This window comes from Neoarius graeffei, chromosome 16 (genome assembly GCF_027579695.1).
Source record: "Neoarius graeffei isolate fNeoGra1 chromosome 16, fNeoGra1.pri, whole genome shotgun sequence".
In the NCBI taxonomy this organism is placed as follows: Eukaryota; Metazoa; Chordata; class Actinopteri; order Siluriformes; family Ariidae; genus Neoarius; species Neoarius graeffei.
The window spans coordinates 13,834,117-13,849,334 of record NC_083584.1 but is presented as its reverse complement, the minus strand read 5'-3'; the positions used below and the strand labels follow the sequence as shown (position 1 = coordinate 13,849,334).

At 42.2% G+C, this 15,218-nt stretch overlaps 1 pseudogene; it reads left to right on the top strand.

Annotated features, from left to right (window-relative positions):
• The first annotated feature begins 3,142 nt into the window (after window positions 1-3,142).
• On the top strand, window positions 3,143-12,367 carry LOC132900204 (uncharacterized; annotated as a pseudogene).
• The last annotated feature ends 2,851 nt before the right edge of the window (window positions 12,368-15,218 follow it).

The following is a 15,218-nucleotide window of genomic DNA, read 5'->3' as shown; positions in this document are numbered from 1 at the left end:
CTTGACTTTGGCTTTTTTTTTGTATTATTTATAAAAAGGTACAATGCATGGCTTAACCACTGAAATAAATGCTGTAGCTCTTGCAAAGAACCAAATTGACTTTCGGTTTTCAACTTTGGGAAAGGCTTTCTGTGGAGATATGATGATCTCCTGTAGGGTAAAGAAATGGAGATCTTCCCTAGCAAACCATGGGTGAATAGATGTACAAAGCGACGTTTACTGAGAAAAGAAAGGCAGGCTCATGTGCATTGTACTGCCACTCTTGACTCCCCCCCCCCCCCCCAACATCGAGCTAAAAACCTAGACGCAAAAAGTCCAAACTCGGAAGATAAAATGGCTGAATCCGGCTCTGCCTGCATGGCCCTGTATGAAAACTCTAGCGAGTATCCAGAATCAGAGTAACAGTAGCCGTCTCCCTTGAAGGTTTTAAGTCTGACGATGAGCTTGCAAATGCACTAAATTGCTTTTATACACATTTTGACGAGTTTGATTCTTGTTGACTGCTCGGCTACCCAGCAGAACTCAAGAGCCAGTCACCAACCGGAGAGGCGGACCTAGTTGATGGCTGTCAGATTTCAGCGCTTCTGGAGGTATTTGAACCACTTAAGTAGGTGTTAATTAATTTGACTGTCATTGTCAATAAATAGCCTAATAGAATTTACAGGACAACGCTTTGTGGTTTTGTCACCACCTATTCTGAAATTTATGTCTTAAAGTCAACGCTATAGGCTAGTCGTTTCCAGACTGAACAATTTGAACCCGCCAACCGAGTAGGAGAGTCGGACCTAGTTGACTGTCATGGTGAACTTGGAGATGGTGCAGCAGAGAAGAAAGTAGGCTAAATATTGACAAATGTTGAAATCGCGAGGGCATTGTGTACTCAAAAAATACAGATCCTTTCCAAAAAACTAGATTATAGATTCACAGCCCATATTTGAAACTATTTCAAGTCTGTATTCGTTTATTTTTACATAATTTGGGCTTCCAGCTCAAAAAAAAAAAAAAAAAAAAAAAAAAAACAGGGTCTCAAAAGAATACTGCTTTTTGCCAACACCGAGCTAAAAACTAAAGCAAAAAGTCCAAACTCGGAAGATAAAATGGCTGAGGACAATCTTGGCTCTGCCTGCATGGCCCTGTATGAAAGCGGGTATCCAGAATCAGTAACAGTAGCCATCTCCCTTCAAGGTTTTAAGTTTGACGATGAGCTTGCCAATGCACTGAACTGCTTTTACACACATTTTGACAGGTTTGATTTTAGTCAGGAGGTTCGAGAACTCAAGTATAAACTTAAGGACAACCAGCACGTTTTATGATTTCCACTGCAAATGCAAACATGTGCTTTTGACTGGTTTTATGTTCATGCTGCAGTTACCAATGTTCGTCTGTAGGTGGTAGTAAAGGACCTTATGTTGTCTGGAATACAATTATGAAAAGGTCAAACAGTGGAACAAGTTCAATCATATAAATACCAAGGGTTATTGACTCCAAATTAAACTTCTAGGAGAATTGTGAAGCTATATGCAAAGACAACAGCATTTTCACTGCCTGAGGAAGTTGTTCCAGTTTAATATTGATAAGACCATGAGGACTTTGTTTTATTGCAATTTTATAGGCTAGAGTCATATCCTTCTAACTAGTGTCATGGTTTGGCCAAGTCTCCTTTATATATAAGAACCGTTTACATGAAATTGTGGTCAAGTAAATTGACTGGTGAGTGACAGTTGTACCCCTCTTCCGCATATGCCAGACAATACAGCGGATAGCTATGGTTGTCCTAAATAATAGCCTACACCCTCTAACAGGGAATTCCAGTACTTTCCTTGTGGATGGAGATTGCATGGTAGTCCCAGTCTACAGAACCAAAAAATTTAAAAAACAGCTTTGTACCAGCTGCAATCACGCTGTTAAAGAAGGTGTAAAACATAAGTTCATGTACCGCTGGATCAGCTAGATTTGGAGCCAGTTTAAGGACAAGAGAATGGGAGTGACGTATTCATACCTGAGCAATTCCAGCGTTATGGACGTGACACTTGAACTCAAAATGGCAACAAATGACCCAGTGCATGTTTTATTGTCTCCCAGTATTTAAACAGGTGTTGCATATTTTAAGGCTGTACCATACTGGAGAAGTGATAGAACAAGAACAATTCCCATAGTACATCTAGGGCATGCCAGAAAAAGTATCATCACTTTTCTTGGGTGACTGTACATTTTTATCAAACTCTGAAATTGTAAACCTAATGTCGAAATGGAGATATCCATTTGATAGAGGGGTCCAAGGTGAATATTAAAAAAATCTGTTTAAAATATTTTGTATTTCATGCAGAGTTTCGGAAAGAAAAGTCAGCGTTATGGATGTGACGAAATTCCGTTATGGATGTGACGTGTCTGAAATAGACATGGCATATGTTTAGAAAATCAGCAATTTAACCACCATAACCCTTTGAAAAACTCTCTAAATATCAGCTAAAACTATCAAAAGTTCTTAAATATTTAGGATGGCTCTTGTTTTTGCTGTTTTGTGGATTTTAGCATACATTTCTGTGGCTTGTGGCAATAATATAGAATTGTACATGATCAAAGTTGATTTTAGCTTGGGTTTTACATTATAAGAAAGAAAAACTGACATATTAAGGCGACGGGAACAATTCTTGTGACAAATTGGTTCAACTTATTCACATCTGTAAAATACAGGCCTAGGTGATATCTCTGGGAGTGGTTTTGATGTATTACATGTTGCTTTATTTTTGCATGGTGAGGTTGACATTTACATGGAATTGCCCACCTCTGACTACTGTTAAAACAATTACCAGCAGCTTTCTGCACCAACGGAAGGCCTGCTATCTGTAACTACGGGCTATTTTAGTGCTCATGCCAAATTATGATGCAAAAAAAGAGGCAAGAAAGTGCAAACTGCAGGCTGTTGAGGAAAACCCCACATCTTCTGTGACAAGTGCAAGGTGCACTTCTGCTTTGTGTCACAGAGAAACTGTTACAAAAATGCCCACACAAAATGAGCCTATAGGCCTAAAGATTTGTGAGCCTCTGAAGGTTTCTGTCTGCTTGTTGGTTATGTTAATTCGTTTTGAATTTTAAACTGTCCATATCAAGCCCATATGATAACCTATGGTGATGTCAAAAAATGATACGAGTCAAGCTCAAACGGAAACTTTCTTACAAAGCGCACTGTGAATACCTCCATGTCCACACCGACCATGTCAGAAATGCACCAAGGTATTTGATAGCAAACAATAAGTGGTATGATGTCACTTCGAATGATGAATGGTTAAACCCTCTGGATAGCAATGATGCACATGAAGTTGATAATGACGAACAGGAAACGGTTGATAACAGTGATGATGAAAATGCTCAAGAAGAACAAGCAGAGGAAGATTTGACCTACATAAAAGACCAGCCTGGGCTTGTGTCAGACACCTCATTACAACCTGTTGATGTCGGTTCAGAAATTATTGATCAAAATTTTCAGCACATACTGAACATGGCACCTGGTGAAGGCAATAGTCCAGTTAGATTGCTGTCTGATAAAACCAACGAGGCAAAATGTTTTCCTGTCCTATAACCTTTGGGTGGGCCTACATTCCATGATGAAAGAGAGTCAAAAATAACATTGTCACGATACCTGAATACACGCATTCTGAATGCTGATGGACGTTTTGCACGCAACACATTTCATTTTCTATGCACAATACAGGTCAGAGGTACATCAAGTTGTGTCTAGTGTATCAGTGGCGTTACGCAAAGGAGATTCCTCGCAAGATGCATCACCAGGCATGTTATTAAACTCTGACTCACTCAATCAAATGTTGCGGAATGATGAAGGATACAAGTTTCTGCGTGGTATTCGTGGCACACCTCCATACTGGATATCTGTGCAGAAAGATTTATTTGCCATGATAAGACAACTCTCCATACCCACATTCTTTGCATCGTTTAGTTCTGCCGATTTGAGGTGGCCCGAGATGTTGAACTCAATTCAAAGACTGGAAGGAAAGCAAACACCTGTTGATGATCTCGACTGGTCAGATAAATGTGGGCTCATACGCAGAAACCCTGTTACAGCAGCACGGATATTTGATCACCGTTGGCATTCATTTCTTCGAGATGTAATTTTGTCACCAGCTGCACCTACAGGGAAGATGAAGGACTACTTCTATCGTGTCGAATTTCAACAACGTGGTTCTCTTCACATCCACTGCCTTTTCTGGGTTGAAAATGCTCCAAAGGTCGACAGAGACAGTGATGCTCAAGTGGCTGATTTCATTGACCGATACATCACATGTCAACTTCCACCGGAAACCGATAAAGCTTTTTGAGACCGTGAACAGCGTTCAAAAGCACAGCACGAGACATTCCAAAACTTGCCGTAAGAAAAACACCGTGTGCAGGTTCCATTTCCCATTACCACCATCAAACCGTACTTTCATCACAAGAGAAAATTCAGATGAGTCGAATAACAGTGATGAAACTAAACGTGCCACTGCAGTCATGAAGGAAGTGAGATCTGCATTAACTAGACCTCATTTTAATTTCAAGACAACTGATGCCTTCTTTGAATCTCTGGGGATAGATCAAAGTGTGTTTGAACATTCATACAGTATATGTTCCACAAAGAAAAGCACTGTCCTAATGTGAAGTCCTGCAGACATTTGGGTGAACCAGTACAATGAAGACTTACTTCGTGCTTGGCAAGGCAATATGGACATTCAATATGTCACAGATGCATATTCTGTTGTTGTGTATATACTGTCCTACATCACAAAGGCAGAGCAGAAAATGGGTCTGTTGTTACAACGTGCTCAAAATGAGGCAATGAATGGCAATCTGGATGCAAAAGCAGTGTTCAAGCAGCTCGGAAGTGTGTACCTACAAAACAGGGAGGTCTCAGCTCAAGAGGCGGTCTATCGCTTAACACATATGCACTTGAAAGAATGCTCCCGTGATGTACAGTTCATTCCCGTTGGCGAAAATCCTCCAAGAATGAGTTTACCTTTGCACGTGCTCCAAGCTAAAGCTCAGCAACAGTGTGAAGACAGTACCAGCATTTGGATGACCAATATCATTGAGAGATATAAGAACAGACCTCAATCGGAAGAGTTTAAAGACTTGTGCTTGGCCAGTTTTTGTTCCGAATACAGAGTTCTTTCAAAGTCTCAGGCTCCAACAGAACGAGATACACACGACAGAGCTCACCAATAACTGCAGCTTTGTGAAACGGAGGATTTGAACGCAGCCTGCTGTAGTGCAGTATCCCAGATTTTCTCCCACAAGAGACCCAGAAAAATACTTCCATTCTTTACTGCAGCTGTTCTTGCCTCACTACGAAGTCTGCCATCTCAAACCTCCCCCATATGAAATATATGAACATTTCTACAAGAACGGAGCAGTTGGATGTGGTGGCAAAGTTCAAACAGTGAAGTCGATTGTGGATTACAACAGAGCTCTATTTGAAAAAGAGAGTGATGAGATTGACAGAGCTAAGCAGTTGCACGAAACCAACCCAGACTTACAATGTGCCTGGTCCAGAATTGCTCCACAAGCAGAGGAAGAGCGTCTTTGTTGTTTGGAGCTGAGGAAAGAAAGTTGTAGATGAGGAAGATGACGTTGCAGAACTTATCCCTGACCTGACAGCCAACCCACAGACTGCATGCTTGTTGGAGACTAATAATGTGACTATGCCCAGACAAGATGCATTGGATTTATTACGGTCATTGAACGAGGAGCAGTCTGCAATATTCTATGCCGTTCGCCAGTGGTGTTTGCAGAAACTTTTTGGACAGAATCCTGAACCGTTGCGATTATTCATTATTGGTGGAGCAGGAACAGGCAAAAGCCATCTAATTAAAGCAATTCATTATGAATCTACAAGGCTGTTGTCACAGATTGCTGAAAATCCGGAGGATCTCACTGTGCTTCTTACTGCACCCACAGGGGTAGCTGCATATAACATCGGCGCTGCAACAATTCACCACACATTCTCAATAGGTGCAAATGTCCGACTGCCCTATCAACCTCTGAGCAATGAGAAAGTCAATTCTTTACGAAGTAAAATGGGGAGCTTGCAAGTGCTGATTGTAGATGAAGCCTCTATGGTTGATCACCACCTTTTGGCCTACATTCATGGTAGGTTACGTCAAATCAAACAAACTGGTGATTATTCTCTCAACAGTGTTCTTGTCATATGGGCATTTGGTGCGCTCACTGTTCTTTTCATACGTGCGTTTGATGCTCTTATGGTGATGATACACGGGGCAACTTTTTGGGCAATGTTGCCGAGCAATGTTGCTGAGCAATTGCGTTTCGACTCTTTTCTATTGAGATTGGGCAACATTGTTTCTTTCTGAATGGTTTTGATAATCTCTGGCAGCTTTGAGATAAGCCAATCAGAACGCGAGTATCGAGTCATGTGACCTCCGGTGAGGTTTGGATCAGAAATTTCAAACAAATATGGCGGCCGCTCAGTGTCAGTGGAGTGAAGAGATGGAGAGACTCCTCATCTGTTTTTACGCCGGTAAGTTATTTTAATATTCTATATGGAGGAATTTACTTCACCAAAGCTCTAAAAAACAACAGACAGCTTGATTAAATGGTCACAGCAAAAATTAAAGACATCGATTTTTTTTAGCCAACTGTAAACTGCCATTGCCCATTGTTAGTTGCCCTGAAAAGTTGCCCTGTGTCTCACCTAGTTGCCCGTTGCCAGCAACATTGCTCAGCAACATTGCCCAAAAAGTTGCCCCGTGTTTCATCACCTTTACTGTTTAATAAAGTGACGTTTTTGTTCTGAATTTGGTCTTTTATTCTAGCAGGTGTACTGCATGGTTTAACCACTGACAAATGCAATAGCTCATAAAAAAGTAGGCTAATTCACCTTCGGTCTTTGACACTGGGAAAATTTAACTTTAAATTTGAACTGGTGTGAACAATTAAATTTTGGCATGGGTTGAATCAAATTGTGTCAAATATTGACAATTTCGTTTGGTAAAATAAAATGACACCTAAGCAGGTAGGCTATGAGTGGACAATTAGAGGTGGCCTTCAGTGAGCCAAAATATTGCAAAGTCCATGTGCAATAAAATGTACAGGTTTCCTCAATGAATGTAGCCTAAATTCTTCAGCTTTCTGCATAAAGAGGTATTCCATATTTCTCCCTTCGTTTGAATATCATTTAGTGTGCATACCCACATTAGGCTACAGTATGATTGATCGATTGACGGACGAGGGCATATGAAAAACATAAAAGTCATTGTTCTCCTCTGTTGTGTTTTATCACTCAAATCATTTTACTGACAAAATGTACACGGCAGGGTTTTTTCTAGAAAAATTTAGTATGAGGGCGCTTACCATGGGGGGGGTGCCGGTTGCCCCCCCCCCCGCCGTGCAAAGACTTTGAAAAAAGCCTCAGAATGTCTCATTGGAGCAATCTGAGAGGGAAATTGTAACAGATTGTCTGTCAACATTGAAAAAGAAAGTAGTAAGGCCAAATTAAAAAAAAAAAAAAAAAGTTTCCGGTAACCCGACCAATCGAGAATTTCCGCGTCGAAATTGCCGACCGTAAAGTTATTACAAATTTCCCTCGATATTTTAGTGTAAGCGGCGTTAGTTTGTCATAATTTTTTGTTTCAACGCATTCAAGTTGTGAAAGAAACGATAAAGTAAAATGTTTCGCCACTTCTATCAGCCCTCCTGCATAAACTGAGCCGAGCCACCATTTTGAATCCTCATTCAAGGCTGTAATGCAAATTGCTTCCTTTTCAGTACATGAGTGCACTTCCATGGCAGGGAAAAACACTACATTTTGCCACCTATGTAGTCCCCTATTTATACAAATAGGAGTCATTCAGGATTCAGCCATGTTTGTGCTCGACCCAAGTTCTACAGTAGGCTAGGCCGTCTGCTTTTAATGGAAGTAGCCTAGGACGTTATTTTCACGTTATTACATGAAAATATCATGAAATATCGCTTCCGTAGATCACAACTCAAACTCTCGCGATATTTTTTTATTCGTTTAAAGATTTAAAACACTTATTTTATGATGAAGTGTGGTATAAAGGATTCTGTGCCAAAATGCTATTTTGTAAGATGTTTACTTGTGTTAATTTTTTCGAACAAAATAAAAAAAAAAAATTAAGAAGAAAAAAAAAAAAAAACCAACACCTTTCCTACCTACCGACCTTATTTTAGTATTTCATGTTACCGGAAACACTTTTTTTTTTGGGGCCTAATCTTCTTCTGCCCCGGACAGTCTTTGGCTTTCTTCCGCTTCGTGCCGCGGGATGACATCTTTAAATGCCCAAGTGTCAACAAAAACAACTCGTGAACTACTTCTGTCAAAAGCTCCCGCGCCGGTGGGTGAAAGATCATTCAGTCTCGAGAAATCTCGCTCTACAAGTCAGCTGACCTTGTATGTAACCCATGTCAAATCTCGCGAGAGCAGCCGCGACAAGTAAACAACTAAACATGGCGCCTCAGTCTGGAAAACGCCAATTCGGATTGTTTTTGCACCATCTGGCGGTGTAGCTACTATGATTGGAATATTTTTGGAGCAATTATAACGTATTTGATGATCAGACACATTGTCACAGTGTTGCTGGGATGTTTTCACGGAGTCGGTAAGGGGGCGCACACCGAGAGTAAGAGGGCGCAGCGCCCCTGTTCCCCCGTTTAGACGAAAGCCTGCACGGGACTAAGTATCTAAATGTACGCTGTGGGCACAGAGGCGGCTGAACGAAGGACAGCAAGAGCAATGCATCGGTGCAATTCTGTTACTGCGCGCTGAAGAAACCAAGGGGAACGTAATGATCAAACTTGGCTTTTCTTCTTGTTGTCTGATTGGCTACCGAGCAAAACAAGAGAGCCAATCACCAACCAAGTAGAAGCAAGAGCGTATTGAGCCACAGTCAATACAACTACTTCAACTTGCACTCGTCACAGCCAGGCAAGATAGTAGCCTATGGAACTAAATGAACATTGAACAAAACAAGGTTGCAATTGCGAGGGCATTGTAGGCAAAAAAAAAATTTGTAAAATTAAAAAAACAAAACAGTGAAAGAAAAACAGGCCCGGTCAGACAACCTAAACCCACAATGTCCATGTCTCATCTGCTGTAGACTGATGTGTTCTTGGCTAGCTGAACAGGCGCAGACGTGGCACCGTATGGCCAATATCCTGTATTATTTCCACTGGGTCAAGTCGATCCATTAATTAGCTTGAGACAAACAGGTGTCGTATTGCAAAGTCCATGTGCAATAAAATGTACATGTTTCCTCAATGAATGTAGCCTAAATTCTTCAGCTTTCTGCGTGAAAAGGTATATTCCATATTTCTCCCCTCATTTGAATATTGTTTACTTTTTGCCTTTTCTGCACAGAAATAAATGTTATTTTCCAGTTTTCTGTAGTAAAAAGAGAATTGAAGCTACTTTTTTGTCTTCTATTGATTATGGAGATTTGATCTACTGTATAGGCATGCTTCTATCACTAATCTCAAGGCACTTGATAGTGTCTATCATTCAGCACTTAGATTTATTACTGGAGATGCCTACAACACTCATATGACAAAGTTGGGTGGACTTCTCTTTCTGAAAGAAGGGATATGCATCTATTTGTTTATTTATAAGGCCCTTACTGGCAAGCTCCCATTGTATATTTCATCTCTTTTAGTTGGGTATTCTAACCCCTACCAAACTTGCAATAGCAATTTTTTGCTGGAGGTACCTTATGCCCGTACTGAGCTGGGCAAAACTGCTTTTAGTTTTTGTGGACCCTCATCATGGAATGCCTTGCAACGAAGTGTTGGTCTTGATACTTGTGTCATTAGAACATTTTATAAGTCATGCTTAGATGTTTATCACATTCATGTACTTTTTAATTAATAGCTTGTTGTGATGCTGTACATGTTTTATATGTATGTTTTTACTCGACAGCATTGTAAATGAGGGCTGTGCCCTCAATGATCTTTCGACTTTAAATGAATAAATAAATAAATTAAAAAAAAAAAAAAAAAAAAAAAGTGTGCATACCCACATTAGGCTACAGTATAACTGATTGATGGACGAGGGCATATGAAAAACATAAGTCACTGTTCTCCTCTGTTGTGGTTTATCACTCAAATCATTTTACTGACAAAAATGTACACGGGACTAATTATCTAAATGTACGCGGTGGGCACAGAGGCAGCTGAAGGAAGGACAGCAAGAGCGATGCATCGGTGCAATTCTGTTACTGCGCGCTGAAGAAACCAAGGGCAACGTAATGATCAAACTTGGCTTTTCTTCTTGTTGTCTGATTGGCTACCGAGCAAAACAAGAGAGCCAATCACCAACTGAGTAAAAGCAAGAGCGTATTGAGCCACAGTCAATACAACTACTTCAACTTGCACTCGTCACAGCCAGGCAAGATAGTATGGAACTAAAACATTGAACAAAACAAGGTTGCAATTGCGAGGGCACTGGAGGCAAAAAAAAAAAAAATTGTAAAATTAAAAACAGTGAAAGAAAAACAGGCCCGGTCAGAAAACCTAAACCCACAATGTCAAGGTCTCATCTGCTGTAGACTGATGTGTTCTTGGCGAGCTGAGCAGACGTGGCACTGTGTGGCCAATATCCTGTAATATTTCCACTGGGTCAAATCAATCCGTTAATTAGCTCTAGACAAACAGGTGTTGTATGACAGAGACTGCTTAAATATGATGACTCTTGTATGGACATTTTTGTAGCAGTAGCAATTAAGCTAACAAATGATGTACGTGTGCTACTTCCTCCTACATAGCTTATCTCCACAAATCTAAACTGAGCTTTAAACCAAACGCAAAGAGCATTCTTGTTGCCTAAATATCTGCAACACAAGTGTACTTCATTGGAACAGCATTTTCTGTGACACTATTGTTACGGGCTGATTTCCATTCTTGAATTGAAGTTAATGCTGGGGACGTAGTGAACGAGCTGTGAAATATAGCATACGCATTTTTAGGTAGCCTAAAGTGAAGGCCATGGGGAGAAACGGGTGGGGACTTGCCTCATATAGCATGCACTGCGGTCTTTGATTAATTTGTTTGATTGCCATTTATAACTACTGCACCGTAAAGTTATTGAATGATATTTGTCAGAGACCTTAGCCCAGTACGCTAATGCTTGTGCAGCCTGCCAGGTTGAATGAGGTGTGTGGACACCATTGGAAAGAAGTGTGGTGTGGATATTTATTAAGTCTGATGGTTTCCTCGTATACGTTGATGAAGACCGCAACAATTTCAGTCATTGAAATGTCATTTTCATGACAGGCATTCAGCCGAAGACATCTAACATTGGAAGAGCAAATTAATATTGCGCTTCAAAAGGCAGCAATTATCCCAAGTCACTCGTAGCATGGACGATTGGCCTACATGCTAAACAGCAACACTTCCAAGATCCATTATAGCGAGCACAGAAGCAGCAATCTAACCGGCAGGTCAGCGAGCACTGTTTGCTTGGCTAGGTAGACGCACAAGCTAGCACAGAAGAAGCAAATCGGCAGTATCAGATTCACAGACGAGCGAGCACAGAAGAAGCAAAATCGGCAGGCTTAGATTGGCAGGTTGAGAGCACACGAGAACATGAAGACGACTTCGGCAACGTCCAGCCCGTGCAAGCGTCCCTGCAGCGAGAGCGAGCCTGTAGCCGGCTACCTTCACGCCGTCTCCCCAGTCAAGGGGTCCCGCAACAACCGGTACTTCGATGCCACTCTGCAGACCGGCAGGGAGGAATTCCGGCGCGTCGTCTGCTTCTCGCTGGAAAAAAGGGCTGTGTTCGTTCAGGCCAGCGACAACTAGCAGGCGGTGAAGCTCGTGGACTGTCGCAAGGACATCAGTAATTCATTTCTCCTTCCAGCGTCCTCCTTGGGTAAAGCAGCGATGAGTGGTTAAGGTGGAAATCCTGATGTTCTCTTTCCCTCTGTATTTGCAGGTCAAGCTGATGCCGGCAGTTACGACGTGATGGTGTTTCCCAGTAGCCGGGTGGAGGCGGCGGACAACCTGTCATTCGGGCACCCGGAGCTTCGCTCGTCCAAGAAGAGGACCGTGGCTGAGGTCTTGGCCCTGGGTCCTCGGCAACGAGTAAGTGTGGCGCATTTGGAAATGAAGCATACATTTTAAAAATGTGCTTCTTCATGCGCACCTTGGAATCTGACCCGGCCTTATTTGTGTTCTGTGTTTGCAGGTGGGCGTGATGGACTTGAAAATTGTGCAGGCGACAGCCAGCCGGGTGGTGCCCGTCAACGGTGTGCCCACAGAGGTGAAGGTCTTCACGGTGTGCGACCCCACCGGCCAGACGTCTGAGTGTGTGGGAGGTCCAGATCGTCTCCGTCCGAGAGGGTAAGTCATACCGGTTCGAGGCCCTGTCTACCAGGAAGCAAGGCAATCTGACAGTCATCACAATCACTCCTGCCACGGGGATCCGGGCGATACCGGAGGTCGGCCAGCCATCGTCCATGGCACCACTGTCTGCCAGAGTGGAGCACACCATACGAGGGGAGGTGACGGGCGTGCAGATCGTGGCGAAGCCCTGGTGCCGCAGGTGCCACGCCATGCAGGACAGCCTGGCCCTGAGAAGCACCACTCACCGTGGCAAGCACTGCCAGATTCTGCAACGGACCAACGCCTACACCTTCCAGTACACTGGTGTGCTCATCGTCATGGGAGGCGATGGCGAGGAGCTGTCTGGCACCCTCACAAACTCTGCCGTCTTCCAGTACGTTCGGGACAATTTCCTCTCTGCTTCAGCACACAATGGCTCTGTCCTGGAGGAGCACGTGTTGGGTCAGGGTGAACTGGAGGTCACCACGAATGGGGAGGGCCTGGTCCAGCGTTTCGTGGTTGCGCGGTCCGCAGAACCCGCTGATCCGCCCGTTGCGCACGCCGAGCAAGGTGGCCAGGAGGACTTTGGTCTGGATGACCTGTTTGGGAGATCCCGAGGACATTGAGGGGTGACGGCCTAACGGTCGTTGGGGCTAGTCAGTTGTGTGCTAATGTTCGAACGCTTGTTCCTTTTATGTTCGCGCAGCGTTCTATGCTCTTTTCAAATGCATGTTTGATGCTCTTACTGTTCATTTCATATGGGCATTTGGAGCCCTCACTGTTCTTTTCATATGCGTGTTTGATGCTCTTACTGTTTAATAAAGTGACGTTTTTGTTCTGAATTTGGTCTTTTATTCTAGCAGGTGTACTGCATGGCTTAACCACTTACACATGCAATAGCTCATAAAAAATGTAGGCTAATTCACCTTCGGTCTTTGACATTGGGAAAATTTAAATTTGAATTGGTGTGAACAATTAAATCTTGGCATGGGTTGAATCAAATTATGTCAAATATTGACAATTTCGTTAGGTAAAATAAAACGACACCTCGGCAGGTATGAGTGGACAATTAGGCTAAAAGTGGTCGTCAGTGAGCCAAAATATTGCAAAGTCCATGTGCAATAAAATGTACAGGATTCCTCAATGAATGTAGCCTAAATTCTTCAGCTTTCTGCGTGAAAAGGTGTATTCCATATATTTCTCCCTTCGTTTGAATATTGTTTAGTTTGCATACCTGCATTACAGTATAATCGATCGATGGACGAGGGCATATGAAAAACATAGCAAAAGTAATTGTTCTCTTCTGTTGTGTTTTATCACTCAAATCAATTTACTTACAACAAATGTACACTGGGCTAAGTATCTAAATGTACGCTGTGGACACAGGCTGAACGAAGAACAGCAAGAGCGATGCAACGGTGCAAGGGCAACTTCTGTTAATGAGCGCTTAAGAAAGATAAAACTAGGCTTTTCTTCATGTCTGATTGGCTCTCTTGGTTTGCTTGGTAGCCAATCACCAACCGAGTAGGGGCAAGAGTGTATTGAGCCACAGTCAATACAACTAAATACAAGTTGCACTCGTCACAGCCAGGCAAGACATTATGGAACTACATAAACATTGAACAAAACAAGGTTGCAATTGCGAGGGCATTGCATGCAAAAGAATATTTGTAAAATTAAAAATAGTGAAAAACAGGCCCGGTCAGACAACCTAAACCCATAATGTCCATGTCTCATCTGCTGTAGACTGATGTGTTCTTGCCTAGCCGAACAGGCACAGACATAGCACCGTATGGCCAATATCCTGTATTATTTCCACTGGGTCAAGTCAATCCGTTAATTAGCTCTAGACAAACAGGCGTCGTATTGCAAAGTCCATGTGCAATGAAATGTACAGGTTTCCTCAATGAATGTAGCCTAAATTCTTCAGCTTTCTACGTGAAAAGGTATATTCCATATTTCTCCCCTCATTTGAATATTTAGTTTGCATACCCACATTAGGCTACAGTATAATTGATCGATTGATGGACGAGGGCATATGAAAAACATTAAAAAAAAAAGTCAGTGTTCTCCTCTGTTGTGGTTTATCACTCAAATCATTTTACTGACAAAAAATGTACACGGGACTAAGTATCTAAATGTACGCTGTGGACACAGGCTGAACGAAGAACAGCAAGAGCGATGCAACGGTGCAAGGGGAACTTCTGTTATTTCGCGCTTAAGAAAGATGTTCGCGACCATGTTCATGTTCGCGCGGCGTTCTATGCTCTCTTCAAATGCATGTTTGACTGTTCATTTCATATGCCTGTTTGATGGTCTTACTGTTCATTTCATATGCACGTTTGAAGTTCTTACTGTTTTTATATGCATGTTTGATGCTTTTACTGTGTAATAAAGTGACGTTTTTATTCTGACTGAATTTGGTCTTTTGCATTAAAGCAGCTGCACTGTGAATTACACTGACAAATGCCGCTTGCTAAATAGTACCTTTTGGTGTTTGACATTGGGAAAGTTAAACTTTGAATCTGAAAGGGTGTGAGCAATCAAATGTTTAATCGATTGAATCAATGAAGTCACTCAAAACACGGGGTAAAAATATCTTCGTAGGCTATCTAAACGCATGCAATGAACAGGCTGGAGGTGAATCAAATGAACGACAATTGTAGTGCACCTGCAATTTGTTCTGCAAAACTAGGCTATTCTTGTTGACTGATTGGCTCTTAGATTCTGATCGGTAGCCAATCACTAAGCCAGTAGCAGAGGCAACAAAGTGTGTCGTCGAGCTGCTTTGGAAGAAGCGTCTGATGACATCGAACGGCCATTTTGATTTTCTCATCGTGAAGGGCACAATTTTGTTTCCATCAAATCCCTGA